We start from the raw sequence: 23,423 nt of genomic DNA on the forward strand, positions 1-23,423 counted from the left end.
CATATGAAAGCAGCCATTTACAATAATGCAGATGGAAAGTAGCACATGCAAACTGCAACGTACAAATTTGCATCAATGAAGAATATAATAGGCATGGATAGAATTATGAAAGTAGCACTTGGAAGCAGTAATTTAAAATCATGCATCAAGGAAGAATAGAAAATGCATGCATAGCATTGTGGCAGTATTTCCCCTCCATATCAGTGAACTGCTTCAATAAGAGGAGGATAAGTGACGAAAGTCGTTTTCCTGCCACTTTACGTCTCTAATTCAAATACTCGATGGAAAAAGTAAAACTTCATTGTACATTTAAATTGACCGTTTGTGCATTATTCATTTAAAAGTGGATTGCATATAGCACGGTTCAGTCATGACTTGTTTTTTATCTTCCAATAAGAAAGAAGCTGACTTCACGTTTGATATATACGCTGGGCGCTTCTACGACATACCAGTGCATAATCAGTGTAGGTATATTATGTTATGGCTGAAATGAAGAAATTGTCCTAGATTACGCCTGCAGTGGATCCTTCTTATAGTAGGAATGATGGCATTACAACTTCTGCTGCTGTAACGAGTATGTATTTAGAAGAGAATGACTTCAATTTGGCAAAAACGTTTGTCGGTAGTACCACCCTAATATCTTTTTTCACCACTGCGAGCTTATGATCAGATTAAAACGAAACGGAGGGGTGTTAGGGGCATTTTTGCACCCCGAAAAAAAAGAACAGACATTTAATCGAGAAGAGAAATATAAAGAGCAAAACGATGAGAAAAGAAAAACTACACAGATATCGAGAGCTGAGGCAACCACGGTCATTACTACTATTACATCTGGAATAAGATTTGGACAAGATGTGCGGCAGTTACAGTAAGTTGCCAGGTCTATCCATTTTTTTAAAACCCAATGGCAATTTCAGGACAACCCAGTTCTCACATAAACAGGGTGCTATGCATATTAATTTGTATTGTTTGTTAGTTTTGTATGTCTTATATGTTATAGGTTATGTAAAGTTGTATTTTTTAGCTGACCATGTCCAAAACCAAATTCATTGTCTACCTGACCAGCTTAATTTAAATTTTGTTCAGTAAACATCTAATACATAGCTGATATTTCTTCTGTGAGTATGAGTTTAAAATTAGGATCATTACCAATAGAAGTAAACATATTATCATGGCCTTTTTCAAGGACATTGTGTTTACTATGTTATTTATTCTAAGTTTAGTAACAGATCTTCTAACTATACCTAAGATTTTTCAGGAATAATAGTTTGGCACAGATCCGGGTTATTCCTTTTTGTCTTAGTTTTTATATGACCTTGAACTTATCTGGGCACAAATCATTTATATTGTTGTATTCAGATATTGATTTGTGTGAATTTGAAATGATTTATTATTATCTGGAAATACAAAATGCTCTTTAATATTCTTGGAGAGAGATATAAACTGAAAATTATCTAAATCAAACAAGAAAATCGTGGTTTATATTACGGTGATACAACAAAACACTGATGGCACATCAATGCAAGTCAAGCCATTAGTACATTAATTTTAGAGACTGCCAGCCAGTACAAGCACATCAACACCTCCAGCGCTTGTAACTATTTGGAATAACACTAAAGCTTATTCAGATCTTTACCCATTAGGACTTGTGTTAGTAATTCTAGGATGATTTGGGATTTAATTCGCAATATCCTAAATTCTTTTTTGTAAATTTTGACTTTATAGTCTAGGGAAATAAATTAGTTTGTTGAATTTTACAAAGTTGTTAGCTTCTCTCTCTTTTCTATTAATTATTTTAAGACCTTATTTTCGTATTACAGAGATGCTATTCAATCGTTGCCAATTTGTTTTATGTTTGCGGATGTCTGTCTTCCATAAAACCTAAAAATGTATACTAATTACACCTCATATGTGATAGTATTGTTGTAGGTATAATAAGCACTCTTACCCTTAATTGTGATAGACTTATTACAGAGAAAAAGATTATTCTACTAACAAGTTCAAGCATACCATGTACAATACATAACTTTGAAAGCTTCAGTGCTTTTTAGTTTATTTCGTTGGAGAAAGAAAGAAAAAAACTAATATTTTTTCCGACTCTGATATGTACTGAAAACAAAACCTTAAGTTGAGTTTGTTTGTTCCAAGATTGCCAAATATAAAATGTGCTATTTACCATTTTACGGTATTGAGTAATATACGATTTAGCTCAGAAACTGACTTCTTCTACTTCAGTATTTATTGTACAAGTAACACAGTGAAAAAGCTGGCATTTACTCTTGCAATAGCATGCCATTTATTGGCAAAACTGACTTTTACTGTTGCAGCAACGCACACATTTTAATAAAACAAAATGACTTTTACTTTGCATAGCACACAACTTTAGTAAAGAACTGGCTTGAATTGTTACAATAATAATAATAATAATAATAATAATAATAACCGTTTCGTTGGAATATTGGTTAGAGCGTCCGCCCCTCCGACTCATACCAAAGACTTATAAAAATGTTACTAACAGCTTCCTCGCTAGGCACTCAGCATTAATAAGTTCGTGTTAAGACTGGTGGGCCTGGTGACAGGATAATGTGACTAGATGGGACATCATGCTACATGTCCCAGTGCTAGACATCACTATAAATTGTCACACTGTTGACTTCGTAGTGATATGACTGAAAAGTTGTTAAAGCTACGTTACAGATTAAAAAACACTGTTACAATAACATTTTTTTAGTATAAAATAACCGATTTTACTGTTGCAGTAAAGTGGAATAAAAATGACTATTTACTTTTGCAGCAGCATACCGTTTAGTGAAGAAATTGACTGACTTTGTTGCAGTAGCGTACACTGGAGCATAGAAACTGAATGTGACTGTTGCTGTAGCGTACGGTGGAGCGTAGAAACTGTCTATGACTGGTGGAGTAGCCTACTATGGTGCGTAAAACTGACTATGACTATTGCAATAGCGTACAGTGGAGCGTAGAAACGGTCCATGACTGTTGCAGTAGCATACAATGGAACATGGAAACTGACTTTTGTTGTTGCAGTAGTATACAGTTTAGCCAAGAAACTTACATTTATTGTTGTAGCAGCGCACAATGCAGTGAACAAAATTACTTTTTAAGTTGTTTGGGGCAAACATTAGAGTGAAAACAAATCTGACTTTTACTGTTGCAGTAGCACAGAAATTCGTGACGAAATGGACGGTTAATGCTACAGTAGCACACATTTTTGTGAAATAAAATAGATTTTACTGTTTCAGTGAAGTTAAGAAACTGACATTTTCTTTTGGAGTAATATACAATTTAGTAATAAAATCGTTCTAACTGTTGCAATAGCATACATTTTTATCGTTCCAGTAGCACACACGTTAGTCAAACATAACTGACTTTTACTGTCGTAATAGCATACAATTCAGTAAAGAAACTGGCTTTACTTTTGCAGTAGCATAAACATTTGTGACAAACCTGATATTACTATAACAGCAGCCAATAAATTTATTGAAGATTCTAACGTTTACTGTTGCCGTAGTACGGATTTTAGTGACCTGACTCTTATCTTATTTTAGTAATAGCACACAATCTCCACCATCATATTGATGGTACTGTGTGGGTGTTACATGCTACCTACCTGCGTAATGGTTACTCCAAACAGTGTGTTGGATATTAGACAATTGGATGTTGGATGTTGGATAGCAGAACATTGGGTGCTGGATAGGGTGATATATATTCGGCAGGTTGTTTTATCCGTGGTCTTGCATTAATTATGGTAAACGTTATGATTAGAATGGACACGTCGGGCTTTGTAATTTACAACTGAAGTTGCATCGAAGTCTTTTGAAAGTTGGGGTAAACTTACGACTTCTAGCGAGAATCACACAAGGGTTTGACAACCGCTCGGTCAAGTAAAGACCCCTGGCTTGTAACACTATGCATATAAATACATATAACCTTTTAACCAAATGTAGTAATATCAAATTTCCGTTATACTTCACACTGGCCCACATATGCCACACTATGGACTAACTACGTAAAGTTAAATTTCCGTTTAACCCGATACAGGCACATATATATTAAATTCATGGATTAACAGCGCAATGCTACATTCCTGTACGATAGCACACAGACCCATACATGGTAAGCATATGGGCTGAAGGTTTAATGTGAAACGTTAGAAGAAAAATATTTAGTTCAACGCACTAAATATTTCCAAAACTCCTGATTTTAATCAATGTATACATTAACAAAAGCCGCACTCACGTAAAATAAAACATTCTTTGTACGATAAACTATGTAACAAAATAAACTGACCGACTTTTCATCTAAGGCCATTGTGTTTTTCAAGCATTTGGTGGTCATTCTTTAAATCGTGTTCAAATTAATGAATGATAATTATGACCGTCTTGATACTGAGTACGATTTAAAACAACGAAGATCCAGTAACATGCACATGAATGTATAGTGAGACACATAAACTAAATATAACCTAAACTGTATTAAACTCCCTTTACTACACTCCCTTCATTAATAAATAAGAAAACCCATGGATATTACTGCCATAAAACTTCCCAATTGTCTATATAAACCCACAAAGTTATTAGACTAATTGTAATTTCCCATCGTCCCCAAGAGCCATTAAAAGACGTAGAGCTAATCTTCATTTCCCATTATCGCCAGAGAGACATATATAAATGTCAGCCCAAATGTTAATTTCCCATTGGTGTCAGAGTAGCATATGCTGTTACTTCAATGAGTTGTAGGTGCAGATGCCCAGTAAGGATTTTATATGACTCGTTTATAGCAATTTTCTTGGCATATAGTCAAAGAGTATTCATTCGGGGGAAACAAAATTCTCATACAGAGTCCCTGGAAGCATTTTACTGACATTGTATAAGTTTAAAACTTGTTTCAGTATATATGTCAATCGTATTTGACTTTTCCACTGACTCATGTTTCGTTAAAATATGTGAAGACACAAAATGTTGAAAAGTGAGTATTTTGAGATGTCGGTGTTTGTCATCATTTCCTCAACATGCTTAAGGATGATACTGACAATATACTGTCAAAATTAGTGCGCGAAAGTATGTTGTTTTTTTCCATTGGTTTTGTATTCATCATATTTCAAAAACATTTGTCACAAGAGTACCGTAAACAGTCATTGTTTAATAGTCCTCTAAGCAGGCACTTAACATAATAAGTGAATATGCACAAAGCATCTTTCCTTTTAGCATCAGTGTGATCTCGGACATTTCGATCCCATAAGCTGTATGTTTCTTTATTACCATATCAGCAAGCTATCAACCAAAATTTCAAGGACATTTTTAGATCAAACGTTATATTTTAACTTTTGAGGCACATACACCTAGGACTTAACATTTTAACCCACAAATCAATATGTCCCTTGCATACGCTAAGTGCAAGTCCTCCACAAACTTTTGTTTAGTGTATATCGTCCAGTAGCATGTTTCACATTTATAAAGAAATCACGCTTATCTCAAATTTGGACCTGTCACAATCACGATTTACCTGGATTTATTTTGGTTCATATCACAAGGGCATGCGTACTGCAAAGTACAATTTAGATAATTCAGAACTAACGATATTATGTGCAATTGCCTTCCCGGTTCAGTTAGAGTGACTTTGACCTTCGACCTCTTCGAAAAGAAGATAAGTACTTTCTTTGCATCAAGTTCAAGCAATCTACAAAGTTTAGTTTGGGTTTGTGATGTACAACTAATGTTATTGTGCAGAAACATTCAGTAGCACCAACCTTGACCTTTGCCTTTGGACCATGAAAGACTTCTTTCTTACTCCAGGTGACAAATATTTACAAAGGTTTGGATGCTATAGATTGTGGACATAGTTATGGCGCAGAAAGTAAAATCACAACGTTATAGCATAGTTAGTTAAAGGTCGATTCAACAAAATTTAACGTTAGCTGAAAGATTGTAATCGTTCCTTCTATGTGGTATGTACGAGCGCTTGTCAGTAGCTTCCCTTTGGTTGATGGTTCTTACCGGGGTCGATTTGGGTTTCTCCTTTAATTGGCCGCCATATATAGACTAGCATACTGGCATGAAAGGAATAGAGGACTCTTGGTTAGCGAAGAGCGGACAATGTATGTGTCGCAGTTAAGATTCTAATGAACGAACATGTAAAAGAAATTATCCTTTGAAGGATAAACTCTGTAACAATATGAAATGACTGACATTTTATCTAAGTCCATTGTGTTTATCAAGCATTTGGTGGACCTTCATTAAATCGTTTTAAAATTGATGAATGATAAATCTGTCTGTCTTGATACTGAATATGATTTCAAATTACAACGAATATCCAGTAACACGCACATGAATGTATAGTGAGACACGTAAACTAAAGATAACCTAAACTGTATTAAGCTCCCCTGATTAAACTCCCTTCATTAATAAATAATAAAGCCCATGGACATTACCACCATAAAACTTACCAATTGTCTATATAAACCCACAAAGTTATTGGAATAATTGTAATTTCCCATCGTCCCCGGGAGCCATTAAAGACGTCGAGCTAACCTTCATTTCTCGTTATCGCCAGATTGGCATCAATAAGTGGCAGCCCAAATGTTAATTTCTCATTGGTGTCAGAGTAGCATACGATGTTACTTCAGTGAGTTGCAGGTGCAGATGCCCAGTAAGGATTTTATCTGACTCGTTAATAGAATAACCTTTGCATAAAGTCAAAGAGTATTCATTCTGTGGAAACAAAATGTCTGGAAAGAAATTTCGTTGTATTCCCATCCAGAGTCGTTGGAAGCATTTTAATGAAATTTTATAAGTTTGAAACTTGTTTCAGTATATAGACAATCGTATTCGACCTTTTCCACTGACTCATGTTTTGTTAAATTTGTTGAGGACAAAAATGTTGAAATGTGAGTACTATGAGATGTCGGTGTTTGTCATCATTTCTTCAACATGCTTATGGATGATACTGACAATATACTGTCAAAGTTAGTGCCCAAAAATACGTTTCTTTCCCATTGGTTTTGTATTCATTATATTTCAGAAACCTTTGTCACAAGAGTACCGTAAACAGTCATTCTTCAATAGCACTCTAAGCAGGCACTTAACATAATAAGTGAATATGCACAAACCATCATTTCGTAGCATCACTGTGATCTCGGACATTTGGATCCCATAATCTACATGCATCTTTATTACCATATCAGCAAGCTATGAACCAAAATTTCACGGACGAGTTTAGATCAAACGTTATATTTTAACTTTTGTGGCACAAACACCTAGATCTTAAAAATTTAACCCACAAATCAATATGACTCTTCCATACGCTAAGTGCAAGTCCTCCACAAACTTTGGTTCAATGTATATCGTCCAGTAGCATGTGTAATATTTCTAAAGAATTCACGGTTATCTCAACCTTTAACCTTTCAGAATCACAATTTCACTGATTTGTTTGCTTATAATATATATGTGTGTGTGTGTGTGTGTGTGTGTGTGTGTGTGTGTGTATTCTGTGATTCATAGTTTCCTGACTCCAGAGAAAGTATTTGTGCAATCTGATCTTATAGGTACTGTAAATTGATGCATTGGGTGTTCAAGATTCAATTGTTTCCAAAGAATACTAATTTTTGCCACACTTATAACAATCTGTCATGTGGAACCTAATATCCTCTTCTTGATACAAAAATAATATTGTTTGTACTGTATATGTTACCTCCCATTCTCACAAGGGGTTGTCTTCCCATAGTGCCATCTATTTACTCTGTTGAAGAAGATATTTCTTCTAACGAACTCTATACACCTGCCTGCGCATTATGTAGTATCATAATAATGACATAATAATAAGTGTCGCCTTTGAGGGAAAATTGTACCCCAACATCTTTACTTAAATAGCGCCTTTTCGTTTCATTGCCGTCGCAAACAAAGGGAGACTACTTCATAATATCATATAGAAATGAACGATTCAGTTAAGGTTAAAAGAGTATTGTACGCTTATATTAGTTTCATCCACAAGTTATAATTTGTTTAATTTGTTGGAATGTTTGTCAAAGTAGATCATAACATCTATTATAAACTTATTGATTTGACTGACCAATCAAAATGTTGTCTCTATATATACGCACATCATAAAAAAATATCATTCCAAGATCTTAAAGTGTCGAGACTAAATATAAAGTGGTCTGCGTTGAAATATTCAAAATATTCACCTTTTGTATCCCCAACTTGGGACAATTTCAGTTCTATAAGGGTTTACATTTAATAATATTTCTCCTAAAAAAATATATTTTTCGCGTTTTTACGATATCTAACCATACATTATGTTAGACCGAGACATTCTGCAATGATGCATATTAATTATTGGAGCACAAAAGGTTAACATAAACAGACACATGCATATAAAATACATAAACATATTTACTAGTATGTGTAGGTTAAATAAATATGTTCAGTTTTTTGTAAATTTCACCACAATCATATATCTTTAAACTGTTTTCTTGCTATAGTTTTATAATTGCCCATACCTTTCTGGGTAATATTTAAATTTATTTATTGTGTATTGATAAATATAAATTTCCAAATCTGTTGATATGTGTTGGTACGTGTTTCTTCAATAAACCTGATTTTATTCAAAGTGAATTGATATATTTAATTCACTTTCCGTCTTCCCCACAAGTCAACCAGCTTCCGTTCGTAGTAAATCCTGGTTTGCAGTGATAGGTACACATCTCCCCAGCCACTCACGGACATAATGGTTTTACGCAACCGCGATTCTATTCCGCTGAACAAAGTTCTATAAGATGAAAGCATGTTGTTGCGTTGTAAATCTCAAAAAGGGGTGATGGCTATAATTAACTGACGCGTCCAACTGATAATACATAGTAACCATATAAATGCGACACTAATAATAATAGACTGAGTAAATAGAAGCATTAATCGGTAAAGTGAGTTACGAAACGTTGTTTTTTTATTAGTTTTTGGTGAAGATTACCTCAAAATTTACACATAACATCTACACATTATTGGTCAACTATATTTGTTCTGGGAAATTAGTTAAAAAAATAAAGACTTTAAAACTGCAAGTAAGCTATACTACAAATGACATGATATAAGGATGTTAATTCATGAACATTGCACATTTACATTTTACGGATAGATTCTTGATATATCGATATATCAACATGATTTCTAAAATCTACGTTTCTGAAAATCATACATGAGTATCATGAAGCCCCTAGCATGCATGAACATAATTATTTTACCACAACTAAGTAGCTATCTTCTGTGATTTCTGACTCCCTACGAATGCAATTTTTGTGTTACTGTTCAAACACTGACACCTTCTCGACTACGTCATTGTCAGGACAAGAGATACGCAGTCTGTTCATATCAGGAAGACCATGATCGGTGGAGAATTGCTGGACTGATCATAATCTCATTGTCTACAAGCTCATTATTCAGATGCAGCCTAGCAAGCGCCAACAAGATAACAAAGTGACCCTAAAGATGAATGTCTCCAAATTGAAAAAGGAGATAATGAAACAGGCATTTGTCTAACAACTGTACAGTCAAATAGGTACAATCAATATAAACTCCGAGAATGTAAAGGAAACTTGACATCCAAAACCATTGGTATCATCAGACGTAATGATCAGTATTGATTTGATGAGGACGATGATGCCAGGCATTCACGTCTCAATGAGATGCATTCATTTGTTTATAGGGCAGCACTTCATAGTCTAAGAGGGCGCCTTCAGCGACGTCAAGGAGACTGTCCGATGAAAAATCATTGATTTGCAAGACTCATAGCTGAGCAATAAGGTAAACTATATTCCGTTCTACACAGACAGGAATGACATCAAGAACTTATTTGATGCTTGGAAGTCAATATACGGGTCACAGCAATCAGGATCATCTCCACTATTGAGTGCTCACAGCGTGACACTACTCATTTATAAAGAAAAAATGATTCATGGTTGGGCAGGAAACTTCAAGAAGATCTAAAATCAACAGTCGTCTATTAGTGAGGAGGCAGCTGCTCGACCACCACAAGTGCAGAATAATGTAACTCTTGCTGATCCTCCAGTGCTGACAGAAACTGTCAAAAGCGATCGACCCACTGTCAAATAGTAAAGCAATGGCATACCAGAAGTCTACAAACCGGAGGCTAGCAATGATACAGAAGGTGATTAAACTCTTCCAGTCAATATGGACTCAATGAACTTTATCCAAAGGTAATAATGATGCATTAATCGTCTACCTTTACGAGAGGAAAGGCAATTGAAAGTCCTGAAGTGTCATTGCTACCTATAACCAGTAAAGACCTTGCCAGAATTCTGCTGACTATTGTTACAAAGACTACTTGTTGGAAAATATCTTGACGCTTACGCTTCACGTTTCGTGCAACACAGTGCTAATTGTATATGGTTAAGGAATATATCTTGAAGTTGTATTACTAATTACCTGAATCATATTGACATAGGTTTAGAAATCGTAGAAAAGTAGCGTGGACAAATTCTTGTGGAATTTGCCAGGGAAAAGATAATCTGATCGCAGATGCTCTTTCCCCTGCATAGAAGAACTAGATCGTTATATGTATTGTTTAACTAACATGTAAAGAAAGTATTATTGTATAAAGCTTCCTTTTCCTTATGAGGGTATGTGTTACGTATATCAATATTGCGTATTTAATATTTGTCCGTGATCAAAGATTGTAATGATTATTGTAAACAAGATGGTGCATAGACGAGATTAGTCCATGAGTGTAGAACCTATTCCAAGATAACGATCTATGCATAGGTTGTTTACTTTGGGACAGGTTCAATATAATTATCCTATTTACAATTTTAAGTTAATTTTTCATAGAACGTTTCAGTCAGTTTCGTTCTGTTGCCATATATATTGCGATTACAAAGTGCTCATAATTTTGTTTGAACAAAACTCTATTTCGGAATTATTGTAAATTCTTTTAAAGACAGTGCCATTTTGATACATCAATACTACTGGCATATCAACACATTCAAGGTTATTGGTATGGAATTTATTCGGAACACATTACTATTTTGAACTGTTACAGAACGCCTAGTATTTAATTCACAATAATGTATGATCCTCTTTAATTTTTATTATTACCTTTGATAATTAAATCATTTGCTAACATTTTATAAAACATGCAGTCTTTGCTTCTTTATGCTACTTAATTTAGGAAGAGAAATCTTAAAAGACGAAACCAAAGCCAGAATTTCTAAAACAAATGATTTTTCTGTAGTGAATCATAAACATTAGAACCTACATTATGAATACCTCTGTACAGTTTCCATATTAGAATGAAGTTGATAGTACAATGTATGCTATTCTAGTGTAAATTAATTTTAATTCTTCTTTCAACTTTGGGAATTTTATATTTTAAGGAAATAATTTTATAATTTGGAAACTAAGAAGCTTGTTGGGTTGACCTTGTCTTGTTACCTAATTCCCTTGGCGCAACATTAATGTATACAATGCTAGCAACTAGTCATATCAGGACACAGAAGAGATAGATGGAAGAATGATAACCAAACAAAATGGTTCACATAAAATTATCCAGTAGAGCGTTTGGGGTTGGGGTACGCAACATTGATGATGAGAGAACAGACGATCAATATTTCAAACCATTATGCTTACAGTCTGACCAAAGTACAACAGATAAAAGAATACATTGGATAAAAAATGCATTAAATAATATGCAGTAATATACAACATATACATCTATTCAAAATGAGTCTGCTTCCTCCAATTCCATGGGAAACATGTAATTTAGGTATACGTGAAAGTTTCAACATTTAGTATATTCATTCTTACGGCATTCTGTGGCAAGTTCTCTTCTTCTTCGGTTAATTGTTTTATTGATGACTTTTGAGTGTGGATGTTAATAAAAATAAGTTTTGATTATTCACCTGAAATAAAGTATTCAAATTATGTCGCGGGGCAACTTACCTCGTCTCTGCTAAGGTTGGAACGTTTGCCGGCTTAAAAATAACGTTTAGTATACTGCTTGTAAATGTTAGCAAATTTGGTACAAAAGTAAATGAAAATCCACGTGACTGCCAGTAACACGGGAACTTCCTATTTAACCCTTTTTACACTGGACTGGAACAAAACAATAAACCAAGCAGAACTGATTGTAGCATATTTTACTCCATGTTACGTTCAAGGTCAATCCAATTATGAAGCAACAGAGACATTTTGAATAAAGGTGTTGGCTATGTAATGATCGGTGAAGTACTTCCATCTTGAATTGGAAATAAATTTGGACTGTTTGCCATTCATTGCGATACGTTATCAGAGGCTGTACGTGCTGACGGGGAATATAATGACCATGCAATTGTTGACGGAAATGGAGATCTCTACCTAGATGAGTTAGTCACCATATCGTAATAAGTAGAAAATGATTGGTTGTTATTAATGGTTGTTATATTGTCCTGAATACCAATAGATCTTATGACTATCTTAGTAGACTTGTCATCATAAAGAACAAAAAGGTCCAGCGACAAAACATAATAGATATTCGTGATTACTGGCGATTACAGTTACACACTAACTAATTAGGCTGAAAATTCTCAGGCTGAATGGAATATATCCATGTTTAAAATTCACAAGATTACAAGTGAAATGAATATATTTCCTGGCTTTTCTTTAATTACGAGCATATATAGTAAATCCCAAGTGGTGCTCACTAAACGTATGGAATCCCCGCCAGTTCCAGAAGGTGGCAGCTATTTAGCTTATTGTATCATTATGGTGTAAGGGAACTCGGATTAGACAGACAAGGCCTGGAAGTCATGAAGAGAACTGCATACAATATAAGCTTTTTGTGGGGAATTCGTGTTTGCTCAGTTAGGGACACGTCAGTGTTTTAGTCCAAGGGTAGAATTAGGTTAATTCTTAGAATGGCTGAGACTTTTAGATCCCATTATTTTCCACAAAATGTCTTTTATAACCCTGGACCTAATTAATAATTAAATATCTGACTTGCTTCATCACCTTTACATCATCAGCAATTACATATCTGACTTCATGTTGATTACCCTTTCTCTCAGTCTAGGTTGTTTATCTGGCTACAATTTTGTAATGAATATAATTCAGGCCCGGTTCTACGCACAGAAATAAAACCACCTTTTAGAAACGTTTTGGTGAAAAATATAACCTGTTTCAAACAAAACTAACCCCCTTTCCACCCCACCAAAACCAGAACACTTAAGACGTCTAGTATGATCTAATTTCCTTGGAGTGAAGCAGTGGCGTACAGTTAACACATTATATCACCCTTCCTGATTATATAACTATTACTATCCACGTGATTTCGTTTCCGTCCGAAACTACGAATACTTTTATCTCATATTTGTATTACTTCTTTCTTCTCTTCGTCCTTGTACATTCTCAATACAAGAACCTTCAATTCAGTTTAATAGCATATACAAAGTCAGTTTTGCAATAACCTTTAGTGGCAGTTATACATTTAGACACTAACAAAATAATTATCCGGCAATTACCATTGCGGTTTCATCGTGACAACGATGTCATGTAGAGTACTTGAGAAATTTCATCCCAATAAAATTTACATTTCAATACAAGTCCCAATAATTAACTGCACTAACCCGCATTGATGATGGCCGCGACATTCCGACATGCCGTAACATTAGATACAATGATTATATGCACATTTGCAAAATTGTATTCCACATATCTAGCTGACCATCAAGGATCACGCATACACAAATTGATATCCACCGAATTATAGAAACTTGTGCATTTTTTTTTCGTTTGGTCTTACTCAAAGAACTAAACAAATGTGATCATCTATTTATGACTTATTCATCCTTTATTTCTAGGAGGTTATATCAGCAGTGTCAGTTATTTGTAAACGATTCGAAGAGGCTTTTAATAGAAATCAATTCAGCTGTAAGATAGCATTGATCAAAGAGGGTTATACCTGGAGTTTTAGTGAGATTATATGCTAACAAGCTTTTGTCTGTATATTTTATATCATTGTAAGCGATATATCGTTTATTGTCCCTTATTCCGAGTCCCAATGTTAACTTTCGCTCGTTGACCGAATCTGTAAGGTACGGAAAATGTTCCTTTTTATATCATTGTTATTCTTATGTTAACTTACTTTTTGTAGGATAATGTTGAGCAAAACACGTATTTTTCAACACAGTGATCATTGTTTGAAGGATCCATGATAGCTCAGTTGGAAAACTGTCGGACATCTGTCTTAAATGATCACGGGATGGGTCCCGCCAAGATTATGTTTCAGCTCAAATTTATTCGGCATGATTTGCCGAATAATGTGCTTATGTGCTGGTAGAAATCAAACATTTATCCAAGCAATAACATAAATCATTGGATGGATTTCATACAACCTTACAACCTTATTCCATGCTAAATTATTTACCTATTAATACAGGAAAAACGTATCATTTAAAGACATTTTATATGACTGTTTTAATTGGTGTTCTTTCATTTTTCATTTATGTATAATTACTAACATTTAAACAAAGATTACCATAATCCCAAATTATTTGTTGTACTGTCCAGTAAAATCTAAATAGTTGGTGCAAACTCTTGATTTGATTTAATCAAATGTTATTTAACATGGCAATACACTAGCTTTTGTTTGATGACTTAAGACAGGACAGAATAAATATTAATGCTCAATATGACAAAATGTGACATTTATTTTCTTTCGTGCAGGTCTATTTGTATTTATTCAATGTCATAATTCTTATGAAATTGATTTGCTTGAAACCGTAACTTTCTTCGTGTGGACATATTGAGACTGGCATCTGCTACCTTTCATGCTAAAGAAAGTGAGTACATTTGTTTTAAAACTTAAAACTGTGTGAGTAAATAATATTAGCTAATCCATCTTTTCATTACAATCAAACCATCCACAAGAAAAACAAGTCTCGTTTTTACTTTTATTGCATTGTATCTAGCAATTGTATCGATATATCAAACAATAGGATAAGGCTTTTATAAATGTAGCAAATTAAGATTACACTATTATCAAAAGCATTCAATTATGTACAAATATGTTATGTTACGGAGAAATTGTTTATGTAAAAATAATACATTGTCAAACAGATCAACTTGAAAGACGTTCTTTTCAGAAGGTCTTGTTTGAAACATTGTCAATTTAAAGATCATAACAAGCGTGAACGTATTTGGATGTCAAAGAAACAATTTCTACCGACATGGAAGCAAATGGCAATACTCTTTCGAAACATTTTCATTATGTACTTATATTGTTCTTTGTATATGCGATGATAATAGTTGATAAGAAAGTCAAATCGTATGGTTTCACAGAGATTTATTTCACCAATATTTAGCCTGAGAAGCATGCATTGCAACAATTAATGTAGGCCGCTACGGTTGACTGTGACAGGCATTCGAATTGACATTTTGGGACGTTGTCAAATCCCCAAACCTGTACATCCGCACTGTCTTGCAACGCTCCCTGCACCTTCTGAACAGACACTGGCTTGATAATAATGTCGAACCTGTTTTCCCTTTGCTTGGGATTTACAGGCATCCTTGCTGTGACAGAGCCAATCTGTTACAGTGCGGTCACATTTATCAGCACATCCATCTAGCCGAGCACAACCAACAATTAACCAATGTGAATGCTCCTCTATGGCACCAAAATCGCGGAAAACATTATTGGAGTTATCAGCATCAACAGCTTTGCAAAAGCACCTAAAACACAAACAAACATATTTTGCACTTTCATACCAGCAACGATCCATACAAATATGAAAGGTGATCAACGAATTCTACCTTTGTTTAAATACAATTCTAGGTATACAGTTGTAAACAAAACGATCTTTTCGAACCACAATGTGTTACACAATTAGAGATTGAACCCCCTGAAACTGCACGTATCGTTTTCTTTCCGATACCGTCGAAGGGATATAAGTTGATATAAGAAATAAATACTAGAATAAATGTAAAAAGAACATAAATTGGAAGAACGATTAAAAACATTGCTGAAGAAAATATATCCTAAAAGGAACATGTAATTTGTTCGTCCTCACTCTTTTGACAATGTTGAAAAGTTATTAGCATTAGAATGTACATATCATTCTCCGCAGTTAGAAGACTAATTTACCTGTATACCTAAGCAATTTATTTCATGAAGGTAAATTATTGAGTTTAACATAATAGATTCTATATCGGCTTCTAGCGATCTAGAGAGCTCCGAAAGCTCAGTCGATACAGCGTCAGGCCGGCTCGCTCTATGTCTTTTGGCCCAGTAGTTAATTCCCATTCCTTCATCATAATATAGCAAATAGTGTGCTGAATGTACCGCTAAACAAGCCCACCCTTCCCCAAAAGCGAGTACAATAGAAAAGAATAAAAATATAAACCATCCAACCTTTTATGTTAATAATTTAACAGGTTCTTGTTTTAATAATGTGAATTGTAACCTCATTTTGTTTCTTCTGGTAGATATTTGACATAGAAGTTATAGCTATTGTTGTTTTAAATGTTGTTAAACATTACTTACCGTTTCCTGTCTCTTGCAACTGTTTGAACTGTACCACATGTTAGAACGAGGAGCACCAGAAGTTATTTCATTACAGCTGCTTTCTGGAAATAGGTAACAAACTCGAAGAAGTAAACTAATATTCCACGGCGTATTACTTGCGTAATATATATACTACTACTACTACGCGTCCGTTAAAAATTAAGTTTATTAGATCCTAGTACGGGTGGGTTTTTTATGCATGCATACTTATTTATTGGTTGTTTATACTAAGTGTCAACAAATAGAAACTAATTAGATTGGAAGGTTTGTACCGTGTACGTCGTGACATACGTAATAAATTATGACTGAAATATTTGTGTTTGAACAAATAAGCAGGCTAGACAGGAGCAAAAACCACAAACAGGACATGTAATATGTGTATTTTTGTGATTAATTACCGTGCATATGGTTTATAACGCACTTCAACTTAGCTATGATTTCACTTTAAGATAACGGTTATTCGATTATTTTGTTTATAATACGTTCGATGAATATTATGAAAGAATGCAGTGAAAATGTTTAAGAAAAGTCCTGGTATTATGAAGGATATCGATATGTATTTTATAGAAGATGTGTGTATATGTGTGTTCAACGAGCAATCATATTCTTTTTCATTAATTAAGTAAATAACTTTTCAGCTTTTACCTAAGACATAGAATTGCATGTATTGGTCAAAAACGTATGACGGTATACTGTATATTGTTTCGTCATTAAGAACCTATATAAAAGCGGAATATATGCATTTCAAAAGAATTTAAATATGTGTGCTAAGATATTATGTAATATTTTGGTTTATTACGAAGCTAAAAACAAAACGAATCGGCCTTTCTTTCCGTTCAGGAGAGGAGGGGAAGTAATTCAGTCTCAAATGTAAAGACTTTATTGCTAATATTGACCAGCTATGTGAACAACAACATCTATCTAACAAACCGCATTGTTTCGAGATATGATTTGTTTTCATGTTTGGGTAATATTTTACGTCAAACTTATTAATTACTGCAGGCATGTGTTCACAAATAGAGACAACTCCAAGTGTTATGCTTGTGAAGTGTAAACGTGCGTTAAGTACGTATATTGATGTTGTAATGGAGTAACAATATATAGTATGTCACTAGATATGTGCTGATTATCACGAATACACCTTGCCTTCTGTAGTAATGTAGGATTGTTTAAAGAGGTTACAAAATGAGAAACCTCGCCTCGTTTATGGACTAGATACTTATCCCCCTGTAAGTTTCATTCAACATTTGGAAAGACTTTTGGAAAGACTTTTAGCTATTCAAACATTGCCATGAAAGATTTTTTATACACTTATCATAATCATTTTTTCCTCCAATGGAGTCAGAATTCAAACATCGTTGCAGATACAGGATTGACTCTATCATAGTGAAGAGTATTGTAAAACCAGAGTATAGTCCAAAAATGTTCAATATTATTAACAAGTCAATGTATGTGGATATGGAAATTCCTTGCCTGTCGAAATGGATCTTTTACCATCTTAATGCGTCCACATATGTTCTATCTCAATCAAAATATTACCATTTGACTAAGTGATATATTAGGCAAACAAGTTCTTATCTATTGCAGTAAGTAACTATATAGCTTTACAGTCAATCACAAAATTATCACTCTTTGAACTTTTTAACATAACTCATCTAATCAATTCCTTTCTACATATGGGAATACCTTTCAATGTTGCCTTTTAATTTGCTAAAGTTGCTTAACCATTAAGCGTGTTTTCATACAGTGGATATGTTATGTTAGATGAAATCCAGTGAAATATATTTGATTAAGTTTCATATTGTCTGCTTTGTCAAGAAGAAATTAATTGACTATAAGGATAAGTCAGTATTTTTCGATTTCACCAGACCAGCATAATATTCTTGATAACTGCTTCTTATCAAGACAGCACTCCCCAACATTGCGTTGCCGTTCTCTGTATAACGGATTTAATGCCACTAACAATAAAACCTGGCCTCCCATAATCGTAAAATAACAAATAATTTCAGCCTCCACTTGCAGTACAACCAGGCAACCAGCTCTTATTCCCACCAACTTAGCAATCGTTAACCGCAAGGCTAATGTGCAACATTCTTCCCTGTTTATGTTAAGCGTATTACGGGTATATAAACTTAAGCCAAGTGGGGTTCTCTAAGATTCGTGCTGGGAGGGCTACATTATCTTTTTGGGGATTTTCACGCCCACGAGCAATTAAAGCTGCTCATTGGACAAAATATGGTGGGGGTGAGGTCATCAATTAAATTTTGTTTCAATACAGAAACATTAGTGTCATCGTCCGGAGGCTTGGCCCGCTCAGAGTTGCAATAATCACGAAGTCAGCCTTGGCTGCATACTGGTACGAGACCGACTATCTGTGGGCACCCATATTAAGACTACGGCAATACAGCGATCTGTCCTTACTATTGTCGTAAGGCTACAGCAATACAGCGATCTGTCCTTACTATTGTCGATCCTATCAGACTCGAATTGAATATGGCTTCTTTATTATTATTCTTGTTATTTTATATTAACCACGTAGCACCGCGTGTAGTACATAGTGGTAAAAACCTTGACGCCTGTAATGAGATATATTCATTCGATATTACAGTTTGTGTCGTCTTGCCTATGAGCTGATCACGCACGTACTATTGCTTCCTAGAATGATTCTATTTACGAGAATCACCACGAGCACAATTCTGTGAAAGATTACACATTGCTTGGCACGGTTATATTTTTTTTATAGATTATTGACAATGAAATTTATTTTAAAGACGAAATTCAGTATTTATATCTACAAAGAAATGTGACTCATTTAAAATATTATGTTGCACATATCATGTGCACACACTCTAGACACACTGTCCGAGAAAATATTAATACTCGCAAGCAATAAAGTTGTTTAATCATGTTGTAATTCTATAAATATATTTTATTTAGTATGTGTGACCTAACACATTTATATTCCAAAGTATTCGGCTGGAAAAATATAAGTGATATATTTAGTTATATCTAAATTCTGCGTGGTCTGAGTGTTTCCTGTTATAGGTTTCTGAAATCAGTATGTTTATACTGGTCCATCAACGGCGCACATTATTTGATCATTTCAATTTAAAATGTATTCAGACGATAAGCCTCTTTAGATGAAAATATTTCAGTAAATTTTCTACTTACAATCCTAATACCACGTGTTGTTACGATGTCTACCAATACGAATATATAACATAGTTGTGACTTAACACGAACTTCGATAAGAGTTCCTGTAATTTGTGGCAAGTTGATAAGCTCATAAACTATAGAAATGTAACTTGAAGCGATATCTCCCTCTTCAATTCACACACAATCGAGAGGATTTAATTGCTTAATATAGGCGCCCCGTTTTGCAACTTTTTAACTTTCACGTTTGACATTTACTGGTGGATACTGGTTTACTCTTCGACAATAGAAAGTTTGGAAACTAGGTTGAAAAGGGTGAATTATCACAAAGTGGATAACCTTTAAAACGTCTGACTTCAATATAATCTTCCAACAAAAACGTGTGCATTTGCGTTTGTTTTGTATGTATTTGTGTGCATTTCAATCAGTTGGTGTATGTGAATATTTCGCTGCAGAGATTAATATGCGATCATATGATCCGTATATTCATTTGCGTTAAAGAGATCATAAGATGGTAAAAGATCCATTTCAACAGGCCAGGAAGTTCCATGTCCACATACATTGACTTGTTGATAATATTGAACATTTTTGCACTATACTCTGGTTTTACAATACTCTTCACTCTGATAGAGTCAATCCTGCATCTGCAACGATGTTTGAATTCTGACTCCATTGGAGGAAAAAATGATTATGATAAGTGTATAAAAAATCTTTCATGAAAATGTTTGAATAGCTATTACAAAAGTCTTTCCAAATGTTGAATTAAACTTACAGGGGGATAAGTATCTAGTCCATAAACGAGGCGAGGTTTCTCATTTTGTAACCTCTTTAAACAATCCTACATTACTACAGAAGGCAAGGTGTATTCGTGATAATCAGCACATATCTAGTGACATACTATATATTGTTATTCCATTACAACATCAATATACGTACTTAACGCACGTTTACACTTCACAAGCATGACACTTGGATTTGTCTCTTTTCGTAAACACATGCCTTCATCATTAATAAGTTTTGACGTACAAGATTACCCAAGCATGAAAACAAATCATATCTCGAAACAATGCGGTTTGTTAGATAGATGTTGGTGTTCGAATAGCTGGTCAATATTTGCAGTAAAGTCTTTACATTTGAGACTGAAATAATTCCTCTCCTCTCCTGAACTGAAGCCACCGTCTAATAACATCCTCATTTTGTTATGTACAATTCAAAAAAGTTATCAAACGATAGGAATTTTATTTAGGTAGAGAGACAGAGATATACATATAGACATAGATACAGAAAGAAAGGCCGATTCGTTGTTTTGTTTTGGCTTCGAAATAAACCAAAATATTACAGGATATCTTAGCACACATATTTAAATTCTTTTGAAATGCATGTATTCCGATTTTATTTAGGTTCCTAATGACGAAATAATATACAGCATACCGTTATACATTTTTGACCAATACATGCAATTCTATGTCTTAGGTAAAAGCTGAAAAGTCATTCACTTAATTAATGAAAATAAAATGATTGCTTATTGAACACATATACACACATCTTCTATAAAATACATATCCATATTCTTCATAATACCAGGACTTTTCTTAAACATTTTCACTGCATTCTTTCATAATATTCATCGAACGTATTATAAACAAAATAATCGAATAACCGTTATCTTAAAGTGAAATCTTAGCTAAGTTAAAGTGCGTTATAAACCAAAAGCACGGTAATCGATGACAAAATACACATGACAATGTCCTATTTGCGGTTGTTGCTCCTGTCAAGCCTGCTTATTTGTTCAAACACAAATATTTCAGTATGAATTATTATGCATGTCACGACGTACACAGTACAAACCGTCCAATCTAATTAGTTTCTATTTGTTGACACTTAGTATAAACAACCAATAAATAAGTATGCATGCATAAAAAAACCCACCCGTACCAGGATCTAATAAACTTAATTTTTAACGGACGCGTTGTAGTAGTAGTATATATATTACGCAAGTAATACGCTGTGGAATATTAGTTTACTTCTTCGAGTTTGTTACCTATTTCCAGAAAGCAGCTGTAATGAAATCACTTCTGGGGCTCCTCGTTCTAACATGCGGTATAGTTCAAACAGTTGCAAGTAGACAGGAAACGGTAAGTAATGTTTAACAACATTTAAAACAACAATAGCTATAACTTCTATGTCAAATATCTACCAGAAGAAACAAAATGAGGTTACCAATTCACATTATTAAAACAAGAACCTGTTAAATTATTAACATAAAAGGTTGGATGGTTTATATTTTTATTCTTTACTATTGTACTCGCTTTTGGGGAAGGGTGGGCTTGTTTAGCGGTACATTCAGCACACTATTTGCTATATTATGATGAAGGAATGGGAATTAACTATTGGCCAAAGGACACAGAGAGCGCCGACCTGACTGAGCTTTCGCGGCTCTCTAGATCTCTATAAGCCAAAATAGAATCTATTCTGTTAAATTCAATAATTTATCTTCATGAAATAAATTACGTATAAATACAAGTCTGAATATTAAATATTAAATATATATACGGGAAATTGTAGATTCAAGCATGTGCCCTTGTTAAATTTGTCTTCTAACTGCGGAGAATGATATGTACATTATAATGCTAATAACTTTTTCAAAATTGTCAAAACAGTGAGAACGAACAAATTACATGTTCCTTTTAGGATATATTTTCTTCAGCAATGTTTTTAATATTTCTTTCAATTTATGTTCTTTTCACATTTATTCTTGCATTTATGTCTTATATCAACTTATATCCCTTGGAGGGCATCCCAAAGTAAACGATACGTGCAGTTCTAGGTGGTTAAATCTCTGATTGTGTAACACATTGTGGTTCGAAAAGATCGTTTTGTTTACAACTGTATACCTAGAATTGCATTTAAACAAAGGCAGAATTCGTTGATCACGTTTCATACTTGTATGGATCTTTGTTCGTATGAAAGTGCAAAATATGTTTGTTTGTGTTTTAGGTGCTTTTGCAAAGCTGTTGATGCTGATAATTCCAATAATGTTTTCCACAATTTTGGTGCCATAGAGCAGCATTCACATTGGCTAATTGTTAGTTGTGCTCGGCTAGATGGATGTGCTGATAAATGTGACCGCACTGTAACAGATTGGCTCTGTCACAGCAAGGATGCCTGTAAATCCCAAGCAAAGGGAAAGCATGTTCGTTATTATTATCAAGCCAGTGTCTGTTCAGAAGGTGCTGGAAGCGTTGCAAGACAGTGCGGATGTACAGGTTTGGGGATTTGACAACGTCCCAAAATGTCAATTCGAATGCCTGTCACAGTCAACCGTAGCGGCCTACATTAATTGTTTCAATGCATGCATCTCAGGATAAATGTTGGTGAAATCAATCTCTGTGAAACCATACGATTTGATTTTCTTATCAACTATTATATTCGCATATACAAAGAACAATATAAGTACGTAATAAAATGTTTCGAAAGTGTATTGCCATTTGCTTCCATGTCGGTAGAAATTGTTTCTTTGTCATCCAAATACGTTCACGCTTGTTATGATCTTTACAACGACAATGTTTCCAACAAGACATTCTGAGAAGAGCATCTTTTACGTTGATCTGTTTGACAATGTATTTTTTTTACATAAACAATTTCTCCGTAACATAACATATTTGCACATAATTGAATGCTTTTGAGAATAGTTTCCTCTTAATTTG

General features: G+C 34.2%; 1 long non-coding RNA gene across 1 annotated transcript; it reads left to right on the forward strand.

Annotated features, from left to right (window-relative positions):
* Positions 1-269: 269 nt before the first annotated feature.
* Positions 270-3,329, forward strand: LOC149802290 (uncharacterized). The gene is made up of 2 exons (XR_016420519.1): positions 270-868; positions 2,795-3,329. It is a non-coding gene; the product is annotated as an uncharacterized LOC149802290 (long non-coding RNA).
* Positions 3,330-23,423: the final 20,094 nt, after the last annotated feature.

This window comes from Sinohyriopsis cumingii, chromosome 4 (assembly GCF_028554795.1).
Source record: "Sinohyriopsis cumingii isolate HCF-2022 chromosome 4, ASM2855479v2, whole genome shotgun sequence".
Taxonomy (NCBI): domain Eukaryota; kingdom Metazoa; phylum Mollusca; class Bivalvia; order Unionida; family Unionidae; genus Sinohyriopsis; species Sinohyriopsis cumingii.